This window comes from Osmia lignaria, chromosome 14 (genome assembly GCF_051020975.1).
Source record: "Osmia lignaria lignaria isolate PbOS001 chromosome 14, iyOsmLign1, whole genome shotgun sequence".
NCBI lineage: Eukaryota > Metazoa > Arthropoda > Insecta > Hymenoptera > Megachilidae > Osmia > Osmia lignaria.
In genome coordinates, this window is record NC_135045.1 from 8824285 (window position 1) to 8838698 (window position 14414).

The 14414-nt window shown below is 45.1% G+C and overlaps 1 protein-coding gene across 1 annotated transcript in view; it reads right to left on the reverse strand.

Annotated features, from left to right (window-relative positions):
- LOC117605627 (uncharacterized) overlaps positions 1-14414 on the reverse strand; it is a 178462-nt gene that overhangs the window by 115864 nt on the left and 48184 nt on the right. Inside the window, exon 4 of the mRNA XM_034327158.2 lies at positions 271-344. The gene's annotated coding sequence lies outside the window, so the exon portion shown is untranslated. The remainder of the gene's footprint in view (positions 1-270; positions 345-14414) is intronic.

Genomic DNA, 14414 nt, shown 5'->3' on the forward strand with positions numbered 1-14414 from the left:
CGAATGTATTCAGAATGTCTCCATTCTTTCTTTTTCTGCCCGTTCTTCGCCTTCTTTTTGTCAAGATCGATTTAACGGAGAATTTTAAGTAGCCCGGCAGGACTCGATGAACCTTGCTCTTTCAGAGGACGTTCTTGACCCTGTGCTTACGAACGGCGAGTACAGGGTGTTTCAAATTCGAATGAAAATTCTGATTCTTCCAGTTCGCCGATCTTTACACGCTAAGTAAGGTACGATACTCTATGGTTTGAAATGAAAAACGTGACTCACCATCGACTTTCCAACGACTCAGCTTTCACGAGCGAAGAACGAAGCTCAGTTCCAAATCTTCTCCGTCAACATTTCTGAAACATAAAACCGAGAGACACGATGAAAAAGTAGTAACAGATTTTCATCGAGAGATTCAGAAAAACAAAGAGCACGCGAGTCCTGGATAAAGTTCTCTGTCATGATCGAGGTAGAAGTTTCCTCGGGAACCAACAAGTTCGGAAGTGAACTTCCGAAAAGTGAAATTGCAGAATAACGCGTACGTAACAAGCCGCATCGCGATCGAATTTAAATTTCCTTCGATCTCGATACGGAGCCTTTGCCCGGATCCTTTTAAGGATATTTAAAGAGCTCCACAGACGATGGCACAATTAAGGGCTAATAGCGAAGTGCTATCCATGTTTAATCAAACATTTATACATTTATACGTTTAAGGAACTTGGTTGAATCGAGTTGAACAGAATCTCCTCATTAAAAATCGAACACACCTTGGAATAACAGTATAAAATAATGATCCGTGTAAATAGAATGGTTACACGGGAACGAAGTCCAACAAGGTATACCCGCTTTCATTACGCCATAGTTTAAATGGTTCCCGAGGAAATCAAATTTAAACGTCTTTCCGCGCGATACGCCGGAGATGGAGAGATTTAAATAGCGGAGTTGAATAAGCACGCTCCAGCCGGCCGCTAATTAAATTCCAACGCAAAGAATTAACACGAAGGAAAAAAGGATAACTTCGTCGAACTACAACCAAAGCAACTTTCTCCTTTCGTTTTTCCCTTCCGTTTCTCGATCCAGAGAATTTTCCCAACAGACAGCCACGATGGGCAGCCTGGTTATTCGCGATTTCGTGAACGTTTTCCGTGTCGCCGCGAGCGAAACGCTATCGGAACGATCCGGTACAAGGATCTCGTTGGTCAGGTGGTCCAATTTCGGCTGGCGAACGAGAAGAATAAAAGAGCAAAGTGTCTCGTTGGGAAAGGCGAGTAATGGGTGGAGAAATAGGGGGGACAGTACGTCAAATTGATCCATATTAATAAGAAGGATGGTGGTAGTTCGCGTTGTCGGATTTTTGCATAAATTTGAATCGGGACAGGCCCGGCAAGGGTTGCGAATTTGAATAATCGAGAATAATTCCGAAGTTTTCTCGCCGTGTAAACGCGGTCCGACGTAATCAGCGCCGGCTTCGAAACATTTCACGATGTAACGCTTCCGCCGCGAGGATACGCGGCTAATTAAGCGTTGGACAGCTACCTGGACATTGGAAAAAATACGGTTCGCTCTATGAATTTCCTTCTACGCTGTAATCCTTTTTCTTCCTTTTATCCACGGTTTCTCGTTTGATGAACACTCGACGGACTGTTTGCGATTTTAATAAATCTTAATCACGCGATACCACGTCTATCTCGATATATTTGATTCAGACATACTGCGTGACTTGCAGGCTTGGAATTTTCGTCGAACGATAAAGTGGGGACTTGGAAATTTTTTCCTTTCTCAACTCCTCGAATTGCACTTCCCTAAAGATACCAAGAATCCGTCCGGAAGGTCGGCGACGCACTGAACTTAAGATTCTCAACTCCTGTTTTGTCAGAAGGACTTAGAAATTTTTGTTACAGGGGTCGTAACTTCTTGGGAGGCAACGTTATATTGTTGCATCCAAGAAACGATAGGCGAGGAAGTATCAGGGATGATGTTAAACAGTTTTTATCTTGATATGCAGTAATCTGCAAGCAAATTGGCGTCGCTCCATCTCTCAGTAGATTAAAGCGAATCTTATTATATCGAATGACGTGATCACGTGATCAATCACAAAAACACACAACGGAACTGTCGTGCCTCTAATATCAGTCGGTGGAAGACAGCGATACTCGAGAAACGGGCCACCCGTCGTGAACGTGAAATGTGGAACTATACCGACAGGGCCGGCGACGTTTGCTTCTTCGCCCCTTGTCGATCGTGTCTCATCTCTGTGTTTTCCTCTTTTTCAAATTAAAATTCGTTAATTTTTTGGTCGATTATTATATTATAATCGCGTAAACGAGCTATTTACGACGCCAAGAGAGATTCCTCTGGACGCGGTCGAACGAAATTTTTCCTTTCACGAAATCCTGTTACCTCTGGGACTCCCCGGGCTTGTTCCGTAGCCCTTGGTCTCTCGTCCTGTTACACTCTATCCCATTATAATTCCGAGCATGCACGCTCGTCGTCCGTACGTCCTCCAGAGAGATGGAAGAGTGTAAAACGTCGGACACCTGGGCAGAGAGTTTAGCCGGGTATTGTCAGGAGACAAATATGAGTTAATACGTCATCCAGGGACCTATTCAGGGCCCAGAGCCGACAAGAATGGTGATCACGAATTGGCCGACGTATAAATGTGTTTTAATTGTTCCCTGCCTCCATCCCTTCGTCGCCATCTCTCTCTAGAACTCTCTCTGCTCGTCTGATTCACTCTTTTCCATTAACTGGAGCCGTTCGAGGAACGCAGACCAGCCGAGATGTGAAACATAATAAGACAGGACGTTAAAGAATTTCCCATTATCTTATTGTTGTTCGGATGATCCTTTCTACGCCGATACGCTTTTACTACGTCGCGTAGTTCAAAAAGCTTTGGTCACAGTTGCTTTCAGTGCTGATGAATCGTGATTTTTTGGTAATCGTCCTCAGAATAAATACCATAGAAATCATTCACGAAAAATGGTATCTGTTAAATTCTTTAAAAAGCGATTTTCCGCGTGCAAAACTTTCGTCCATGGTCAGCCGCACGTTCGTCGCAATTAAAAAGCTGTTAATGACACCGTGGGCAACGACACGTGTTGCGCGAAAGATATAACGATATCACGGATGAAATTGTTCAATAAATTACTCTGAACGGTGTGTCAACCGAGTTTTAGTTTCATTCAGCTGATAATAGCATGCGTGAAACTTAATTTTCGTAAACCAGAACAAAAATATCGATGATTTTATGGGATTTTAATCGTATCGTGCTTTCTTTAAACGTTAAAATCTCTGTATCTGTTTTAGATTCTAACTTGAAATAATTCTAAAATTTTCATAAAAGAATACGAATAATTTATCATTCTGTAGGTAATCGTACGGTACGAGTAAAGCAATGAGCTGTCTAGCAGAAAAGAAATGTCATAACCAACGCTTATGTCCGTGGAGCCTGTTTACATATGCACACGCCTCCGAACACTGACCCACTCGAAGTTGTAACGTGCCATGACACACGGACACTGAGACAATGTCCTATCTTTGCATTGACATGATGAACGACCGACGTGAAATTAACAATCTTATCCGGTCATTAATCCCGATGTGCGCGCATAATGCCCGTCTACGTGGACCCTATTAATTAAATTAGGTTTATCTAGCTTCTTTTGGACAGCCGAGTACCTCGAGGGTCGTGTTCCGGATTTGCTTGCGGGATCAAAGTGACCTTCTCGCTCTCCTCACCGCGATAAGCTACGGAGGGCCGTAAACTCATCAATTTTTGACGTAGATAAATAGAAACTGGGTCGTAACCAGTTATATGTTCATGGGGCTATCGAGTAGTTAACAAAATCAGTTAACCTAGTAAGTATATCCTGCTATTCAAAGATTCATGGGAACGTATGAAACATAACAATGTACGTTGTTTCGTATCTGTCGTTAATTAACAGTCAACAGTGTAGCGAAAGCATGAAGCAGGATCGAATATAACTTGTATCCTGTCTGGAAAATGAGTCGAGCTCTAGAAACTTGGCTCGAATTGGCTGCAGACAGAATTCGAGACACGTGCCGCGTGATGCGGATCGACGGTGGATTAAATTCGGATTAGATTGCCGGCAAATCGCAGTTGAGAGGAAACTGGAGGTTCCAGTTAGGCGTGTTTCAGTTTCGTCGAATGTCGTAGTCAAAGAGTGCGACGATTCGTCCCGTAGGATCAGAGGAAGGTAGGAGTAGGTCAGCAAGGTGAAGGGACGATTTCTATGAAACACACTATCCCCTTGGCGTGCACGAGCGAATAATATTAAACAGCGTCGTCGCGTTTTCAACTGGACGGAATCAGTATTCACCCCGGAGGTAAAGGCCTCTCAGTGTCGGAGGGGTTAATCGTTTTTAAAATTTCCAACACGTGAAAGAGAAGGAGAGTGGATGACCCAGGGCTCTCAAAAGAGCGTATCTCGCGTAAGCATGGAACACAGAGCCCCGGGTACCTGTTGACAGACATTTGCATCTGAATGGACCACGCTGTTCCACTAAACGACTCGCCTAATCTCCCCGAGATTATTTTCTCGAGGACACGAGTTTCCTGCCCGTTACCACCTCTTACGCTGCATTATCATGCTTCTTCTTTCTTTTTTTTTTCTTTCTTCTTTCCTACTTGTTTCACGGTTAATCCGTCGAATCGGGCTCCACGATCTGACAAGTGGATTTCTCGTTGCACTTCTCGAGATTACTCAACTGAAAATAAACTACTATACAATGGATTGGAAAAGTATTGGTACATCTCATATATTGAAGCGTATTTCGCGATTCAATGCTCCACTTTCAAGCTCGACCAGGAGCGTGTTTCGCGATACCCTGGCCGACAGCTTCACCGACTAAGGAGATCCAAAGAGTTGGCCGGTGTTCGTTTCAACGCGATACGCGTTGGATCGTTCCATCCTCCTAAAGGCTTTTCAACGACTCGCCTCCGCCTGCCGCGATTATTCGCCAGAATTTCCAAGAAAACAGATGAAAATCTTGCGCGCGGCGAATGCTAACCAGTCGAGTCGCGCGCTCCTCCTTCTTCCTCCTTGTTCAGCTCTGTTTCGAAGATGGTATCGGTCTGCGTGGCCGCTCGAGACACGGCTAAAGGGGCGACTAATGCGTCCCGAACACTTCTAACGAATCTACCGTACGATTTAAAGGAGGCCAGCACCGTTGACGATGCAGTCGAGCAAACTTCTTCGACGCCAACAACAAGAACAGCCTCTACAGTCCTTTGATACAAGATCAACAGGAAATCGTACTTCGCACCTGCACGCTTCGTGCCGTTCCACGCAACGCCGTTTCGCGCCCAACCAGCCTACAATTATACGCTTAATCTCGATTTATTGTACGGCGTTAATGAGCATCGGTTCAGAGGAGGCGGAACAGATTGCTCGTATGGAAATATTCTAAGATTCTGCGAACTGTTAAGTAATATGTAATGTCAGGATGTATTAAAAATAAAGGGATGTTATGAAAATGGATATAACTAAGTATATTTGATTCGCCTTCTCTATCAGAAGAACGATGGTAAACGCGGAATTCAAGTACGATTTGCGAGATGACGGGAAAGATCATCGGCCCTTGGCCTTGGCAAACCGTGGAAGCATAATTTTTACGGTGACCTCGCTCAACCGAGAAGAGACTCAGGTATTTACGATGGCACTCGACCGGTGACATGGGTTTCTGAGACCAATGAATTTTAATTCCTCCTCGGCTGGGGCCTCATTCTCCGGATCTTCGGCCCCGTGGCAGCCCCGCTGCGACACCAGCACGATGATTTAATATTTTAAGAAAATGAGGGGTCCACCCTTAATTTAAGCTCACCGTAGATGGAACCGTGTTCCTGGCAGCGGGAGACCCAGAAAGCCATTACCCAGATATTCGATTCGACAGTTCGGACGATGCTTTTCGTATATGCCGGCTAAATCCTGCCCCTTGCCCCGTCCTAGCCGTTTCCTTTTCTTCTCGATAATCCTTCTTCACGGGGCTTACGATGCACCGGACACGCGATCAACATTCGTGCATTTCCTACTACGACCACTAAAACGAACGAATCTCCGGAGGAACGTACGCGAATTTTTCCTGAAGAATGAACCGGCATTTCGAGGAAATCCGTTTGCAAGTACCATATTCCTTGAAGTATATTTAATATTTCCTAATAACAATTCCTATGTTAAGTACGATTTCAAAAATCCCCCGGGTCTACATCACCGTGAAACAAGATATAACACATTCTTCAGCAATTCGTCGCCACCTAGTCTCTATTCAAAACGATAAATCAACTCGAAGCAACCCAATCGCTTCCTACGATCCATCAAAACCTACATCCAACCGCCCTTTGTCATCAGAAATCAATGACGCAGAGTGAAACCGATTTTCCATTCTCATCCCGAGTGTAAGAAAAAAGACGAAATGACAGTGTGCGTTTGGTCGGACGCGTGCTAAGAGCGAAAAATACAAAAATGGCTGGGCAATAGGGTCTGTTCTGAGCAGAGAAGCACACATTCCACGCACGTGAAGGGCTCGAACAGGGCCTTAGGACTCGACTGGTCGTCGTGGAGAGGGCGGAGAGGGTGGACGAGGGCAGAGGAAGAGGAGGAGACCGCGACAAAGGACATTCTAGGGGGCTCCTCTCCCCCTCGCCCTTTTTTCTCCCTTTTTCTCCTTACCTGAGGAGAGACCGCGGGACCACAGGGTCTCCCCGGCGTTGCCGGTTCGACGACTTCAGGATCTTATGGGTTGCACCTACAAGCCTCGAGAGAGCCTTATCTCTGCGGGCCCACGCAACGGGCACGTCATGCTACGCCATTTTTTTCGATTGATCGAACTTCACGGAAAAAGCCGGTCCACGATCTTTTCCCTTTCGGTTGCCTCGTTTTTTTTCTCGATCGGACTCGTTACACGGTATTGTTACGCGAGCCCCACCGAGATTCGGCTTTTGTGCATGCCACCGACAAGTTACAATTAAGAGACGTTCCCGATCGTTCACGCTTTCGATCGAAAGACCCTGAATCTTCCCGTGAAACGATCGAACAAAAACCGAGAACCGTATGAAATTGATCTAACGCGTGTCGCTTAACGGCACGATTACTGTGTACACGCAGTGCCACGAATCGTTACAGCATACGCGGCTCAATTGTTTTATGCTCCAGATTCGAAATTCAAAAACAAGGATTGTAACCCTGACCCTTATAAAGATCGAATAAAATACCTAAGATTGATAACGTCGTTTATGTTAATGACTCTAGACGGTAAGATTTAATTGTAGTCAGTGATAGACAGGTGTTTTAAATCTTCTATGCATGTACCTAATAAATGATAATTTCATCACCTTTCTATTGAAATTCTTATTTCCCATACTCCGTGTACGATGAAGATGGGTTGCTAGAGGTTCAACGAGTTGAAGTCAAGGTCAATCGAGGTTACAACAGGTCATAAAGTGATGATTGGTTGAGATACAAGATATATTGTAACGTGTGATTACCACTTCAGAGATGAATTCAACACTCGGGCATAATAAGAAAGTCGTTTTGAAATTCTACCAGGCGTTTGCCTGAACCCCCGGAGCAACAATCAACGATGAAATTGAAAAATTCCTACCGGCCTATTAATTTTTTGTCATTCGAAATTATTTTCTGCTGAGAAATTCAGAATAACCGTGTCTTCTAATATACTGTGGATCGAAAAAGACCCGAGGACGTTCGGTGGAAGTGTTGAAAAACAGCTTCGACCCTGGCGCACGCAAAGAATTCGAAGCAGAGTCCAGTTGGCCACAAACACTAGGGAATTGTTAACATCGTGAATCTCTGGCAGGCTGGATGTTAAGGCTGGAGATCTTGATTAACTTTTTGCCACGATCTCGATCGAGCCGGCTACACGGTGGTAATAATCGTCGACCAAAAGCTTCGTCCCGCCGCGCCGCGGTAAAGACGACACTTTCTTGCGATCGTCGTCGCTTATCGTCGCTTAACATCGGCCAACGTTTCGCGCTCGAACCTGTCCACCCTGTCCCTCTAACGGTGAAGCGACTTATTTTTCTCCTCTTATGACGAGAGATCCCGATAACGAGGAGTTTTTTCAAAGTTGCTCGAGAACGATAGGTCGCAACCAGGGATCGGTTGACAAATCGAGTTTCGTCGTTTCCGCGGTTCGATCGAAGGATCCAGGGTCTCTGGAGTACGAAAGAAGGAAGTAGAACGGTTTCATCTCGGCCAGGGTGGCCATCCACATTCTCATCCACAGGAGATGAGAAATTAATCAGATCCGCATTCTTTCCACTAGCCAACTCTTCATCTCTGGACGGAATAACAGTGGCCAAGTGTCGAAGGAATAAACAGAGGCTCGAGCAAGGAGCGATGGCGAAGGAATGAGAGAGAAACGTTGAGGGAAGTTAGAGAGGAGCCTAGTCGCTTTACCAGGCTGGTTTTTTGCTAGCGGCATCCTGATTGGTGTTTTTGCCCTGAGCTCGATCCGATCGAGTCAGCAGAGCTAAGGCAAGCCGAGAGGCTGCACGGTGTCAGTCAATTACGCCTTAACAATGGGGTTACGTTTCAATTACATCGACCAGGAATTGGGTATATCTGGCCCGAGAAGGGGCGTGTATATCGCCGTGACCCTGGCTTCAGTATACCGACCTGGCATCCTCCAGCCTCTTTCAACCAGGATCGTTACACTTGAATTAGATGCACAGTCCTGTTTCGCTTTTTATTCACGAATTAGGATCGTCTTTCATGGACCCTTATGGTAATCGAGAACAATTGTTAGATTAACAAATACCGTAGAATAGTACTCTGAAAATGTTGAGAATCAAAATACCAAAGCATAGGTATTGATTAAAGCAGAATAATAGAAATATTCAATCTAATCCTAATCCAATTGAATCAAGTATCTGGGCCATTGAATCACTTTGCCAATTGGTACCAGTACCTTGTCCAGATATTACCAATGGGTACCAATGGGTAATCACGCCCGGGCACGTCTTCGTAACAGTAAATCGGAAAAAATTCATCGATGAGATAATGGTAGAAGGATCACGGGTTACGAAGCACGTGTTTAAAGGACCTTCGAGCTTTCGAAGGCCGAGCACAGAGTAATGGAGTATCAAGAGTCGACTGGAAGGGATATCCGTAGCAGGTATCTCTGGCGGACAGACGGACGACGATGGGGTTCAGAATGGAAGCGAGAGACGATGGACCGGCTAGCCAGGGTAGGGGATTAATTAATAACGTCGGTAATTGGACTCCGTTCGATCTAAGATAGCTTGTATAGCCCCTTCCTAGGCTTGCATACCGCGGGGGATATGTGCTGCATGCTCGAATACACCCCTCGACACTTGGCCTCGTAGCCCGAGCCACAGCTTCTTAGACAGATGTACCCTCTATTTCTAGCTGTTCCATTTAACACCCGGTCATTTTCAGATGATCCAGCTAGCGAGAACATCTTCGAGGAATATTCGAATCGATCGGCGATGACCTCTAGCATCAAGGAAGATTGCTAGCTTTCGTACGGGAGATAGATTCAACTCTGATGGCGGACAATTTATTCTTCTTTTTTTATGCAATTCGATTTTTCTATCTCGCATCATTAATGGCTGAATGTATCACTTCAGCAACCAAGTTATCGGGTTTTTGCAAAAAACGTTACACTGTCCACTGCGTGACACGCCACACCTTGTTGTTATAACAGTCGCTGGTATTAATATCTGTCGTGCCACGAGTAGACTGTGATTACCGGTATCGCAAGAAAATAAGATCGATGACAGGGACCATTAAATAGAGTCGGTACACGTATCCGGACCTCGTCAGCTTCATTATCATCGGCTTCAGAAGCAGAACAGGCTGTCTGTAATTTTCAATTCGATCGTGACGTGTAGCGAGGACAAGTAGATTGTGTCGAAGTCGCTAAACGGGTCAATTTTCGTCGGATACGATTGGATCTCGAGAAGAAGAGGAAAACAAGAGGATCCGCGATAGGATCGAAGCGATCGTATTATCGTCTTAACCGGCTCTAATTATATTTAAACCGTGCTGGTATTGATGAACGGGACAGAAAGGAAAAAGCGACGATTCAAGGGTAGATAACGACTACCCGCGGGACCCTGTAACTTTTCATTTTTCCGCAGCGTCTTACCTTTCGTCTTCGTCTTGGTCTTGTCATCGTCATTAACGACGACGCTGGTCGTCGCGGCGTTCTACGTATAAAGGAAGTTTGTGGTGCGTTTATACGAGGTAAACAGTGCGTGGACGTGATTTAATTGAAACCCGAGGTGGCTCGACGGTGCACCACCTTTCTCTACCTCTCTCTTTCTAACCAGCAGACTCGTTGTATGAGTCAGAGTGCTCAGTCAAGGAGTCCATTGACTCGCCGAGTGACGTAAGCAATTAGTGCGCTGTTTTGTTTGCGCGAGTACACACGGCTTAAAGTTGTTTGAGTTCGAGTTCGAGTGGTGCACGGTTAGGCTCGGTGACTCGCCTCAAACCCTTCTTCCAACAACTTACTCCCCCACCTTGACAGAGAGAACCACCGCAACCTCAGCCTCTCCTCCTTCTGCTTCTTATTTTTCTTCTTCTTATTCTCCTCGTCCTACCTCACCAACCGTCTCCTCCATCGCTGATTCTTTCTGCTTATTCTTCGTTGCGTTCTTCTCCTTCTTCTGCTGCTTTTTCCCTTCACGATCAGACCCTTTAACTTCTCTCACCGTTCTCTCTCTCTCTCTTTATCCGCTTTTCTGTTCTGTTTGTGGTTGCTTTGTCTTTTGCCAGCCTCGTTTCCGCGGATCCGTTTCCCCAAATGCACAAGATCGACCAACTAACAATTCTTCTTCTTTGCGAATATGACTCGTGTAATTACAGAGGGATCGTTGCGTTCATCTTATAAGAGGATTCGAGTAATTGCTTTTATAATAGGAGAAAATGTTTCCCAACCGAATCTACAAGGAACTCGAAAAACTTGAGCAGGGAAGGAAAACGTTCAAGACCTCCTGCTAGTATACTAAATCAATGGTGTCGATCAGGCATTAATAAAATTTTATTGAATTAAATGAATCTTAAATCAACTAAGTTGAATCTTTGTTTGAACGTTCTTCGAGGCTAAAGACCAACAAGTTACCAGCATCAGCACTCTAAACTTGTCACGACAGACAAGAGTGCAAGTTAGCGCGAAACGATGTCCGATTAATCAAGCGGTAACGATGATCGCTAGCGGAGAGGATCCGAGAGCAGCTAGCAACCGACAACCGCATTGCTCTCGACAATGGGAACCTGTTGAGTCACGTAACATCGGTCACCGTACTGGCCGCGGCGAAGACGAACAGCACCGTTTTCACAGGCTCACGATTCTTCCGCGAACGTTATCGCCTCGTTTCACGCTCTCGTCTACGCGGCCACGAGAGAATTTTTGACCGCCACTTTTCACCTTTCCAAGAAGAAGTTTGCACGTTGAACAGGCCCTCGGTCTTAAACGGGCTGCCCCAACGTTCTGCTCGACAACTTCCTGAGATAAGCCGCGACGATAGAGGTGTACACTCCGCTCCTGCCACCTTCGCCCTTGCCTTCCACCCGCTCTCTCCCCCCTTTCGCATCGACCTCCCTATCTTATCTACTACAAACAAGAATTACGTTTGCCGCGTAATCTCCACCGCTCGCCTCGCGATTTATTGCGCCAACTGGATGCGGGACCTCGCGAAATCCTCGAGATCGCACGCGTCACCGACCACCATCGCCCTTCCCAAAATGCGTCTCGACCTTTTCCCGTCCTCTTCTGTGAGCTTAAATTAAATTAATAAAATCATTGGAATAGATAAAGGCAGAGGGTCGTTGAATCGCGACAAGCATAGTTTCTACTTAAATCATCCTAGCGTCGCCTGAAGATGTACGATCGCAGCTCGGTTCCGCAGAGATACCTCTGCCGTTTTCGCTCTGACTCATGGGAACTTTGGAATGAAGGAGATAACGATTGTAACGCGGCCTTATCTACAGCCAGATACAGAAAATCAACATATTCATGCAGGAAACGATTACGTTCCATATTTAGCATTTCTCGCGTGTAACGAGTGCCGTCTACATCGCAACAACGGAACAGCCTGATCGAAGCTTCCAGCGTTCCTCCATGTACGATCCCGTCGATTCTTATTGAATTTCCTATGAAAATCGAGGACCTTTTCTGTGAGGACTGTTACAGGAAGGTGAACTCGGAATGAACAAAACCCTTTGTCCAAACCATTACGGTTGACAACGGTTTCTTATGCAAGTATGATTTAACTGGCTGATTGTCGGTTCCCCCTTTTTCCCAGAACTCATTCCTTCCCGTGTATCCTAGTGTTTGCTGTCGCCTGTCCGGCGTACTGTCACGCTGCATTATTTGCGGGCGTAATTAACGCCGCGACAACGCTTCGAATTAGTTCCAGGTGAAATAAATTTTGTGGGAACGCGTGCTGATAATGCGTACAAAGTGTTTGCTTAGGCACAGGGGAGAAGTTTGAAGTTTAAGAACCTTAGGGGGAATAGGATAAGGGTTCCTGAAGATTTCTCGGAATTTCTACGATATCGTTAAAGGTTTCTTTGATATTTCTCTTTTAAGTTAAATTACCGATTTGTTTGTTCGTTTTGACACTTTCGAGCTAACAGAACGGAATGTTGGCAACAAGAAGTCGGTTGAAAAGGCCAGGCATCGGGTTCGTTTTCTTTTTTTCTCCTCGTACTTTCATGCCGGACCCCTGCCAGCGGCTCTTCTCCTTCCCCCACGAACCATGGTAATTCTCATTCCACCTCATTCCCCAAGGGGTTAGTTTTCACGCGGGTTAGGCGAGTAATATGAGCTGCCACTCAAGGGCCGTTCTGTATTACCGGTCGAGTAATTATGGCAAAGCCTCCGCACACGGACAGCCCGCTGCCGTCGGAAACGACGAGAACGGCTACATTGTAACGTTATGAGTTCAAATTGTTGTTAAAACAACGGCGACTAGGAGTGGAAAGGGGCGAGAAGAGTCGCTGCAGGGCTCGCTCGTCGACCGAGTAATTGAGAGGCTAAATGTTATTTCTCTATGAAAAACGAAAGGGTATTTAGAACGTTTTCTTCTTTCATAATTACATCTTCCTCTTTAAACGACCTGTAGATTTTACAGAACGAGTATTTTAATATTTTCCCCGAGTCAGAGGTTTTACCGAACCATGGACCGCTGTAAACATTTGTGAAAAACTTAAGTTATTTTCTAATTCAAGTTGAAAATTGGAAAAAGCAAAGGTCCAAGAATATTCTTGATGTTCTATTTGCACGAGCAAATAGGTCGCGTCCAAAGCTGACAAATCGATTTCAATCTTTGAACTCTGTTGCACGCTCAGCAACAAAACTGTTGCCAAAATACATTTCATTGTTACCATGTAAATTGCTGTTCGGACTTTTCGTCGGAATTCCAGCAACGTAATCTTCGACCAATCAATCATACTTCTGTTTTTCCAAGCTAAAGCCAAAGTTAAACGCGAGGAATGATTGATTTTAGAAAAATTGCCCTCGTTCAAAGGCAAGAAATTCAATTAGGAAAGAAGTCGGTGTCATTTTCCGCTGTCTCGTTGAATTCCTAGCAACAAACTCGAGATACGGAATTCCTACTTGAAGTACAGTTCGGTAGACTGTAGACCGCGATCGATCGTAATCCGTTAACGAGAAACGAGGAGGATACGTTTTAAGAGCGACGGCCGCCGGTTCGATTGGAAAACACTTGAAATATTTTCGAGTATTCTTTTACTCGGTCGATGAGAATGCGTTTGACAGCCTTAATACACTTCTGCTTAGTCGATGAGTGTGCGGCTGACAGGCTCCGACTGTACCTTATTGTATCATCGGGATGAGAGCTAGGGGTACGCAAACCCGGCAAGTGTACCGGATTCACAACATCGCGATATTCGTTGAATTTACGCAGTGTCACGTCGATTTCATTTCGACTCGACCTTCTTAGCCACTTATCCAATTACAGTCGCTTTCAATTATTCCTAGCTCTAATATTTACTTTGTTCGAACCGTTTCAAAACACGCCTTCGGTATACCGCGAAATTTTAGTTGAAAATACCCAATTGATGCAAGGTTAATTATATTCGATATTAATAACGAAGGACGATTAACGTTGGACGGTCCACAAATACAGCACGGATAAATTTTATATTTGTACGGTGGTATTTGCATCAATGATCGGCTATTATTAGCCTAATTGGCCTTATTAGACCCGGGATACGTATTTGTGCCATACGCGCCGCGAAACAGCGCGTTTGCTCTGGATTCTAAATTCCGAATCAACGAATTAGCAATTTCCATTAACGTTATTAACATATTTTCAATAGATAGCGATAACGCATGAATAATGTATGATAACAAATGAAAGGAAATAAGTGTCCGATATTCATTCGATAGGAAAA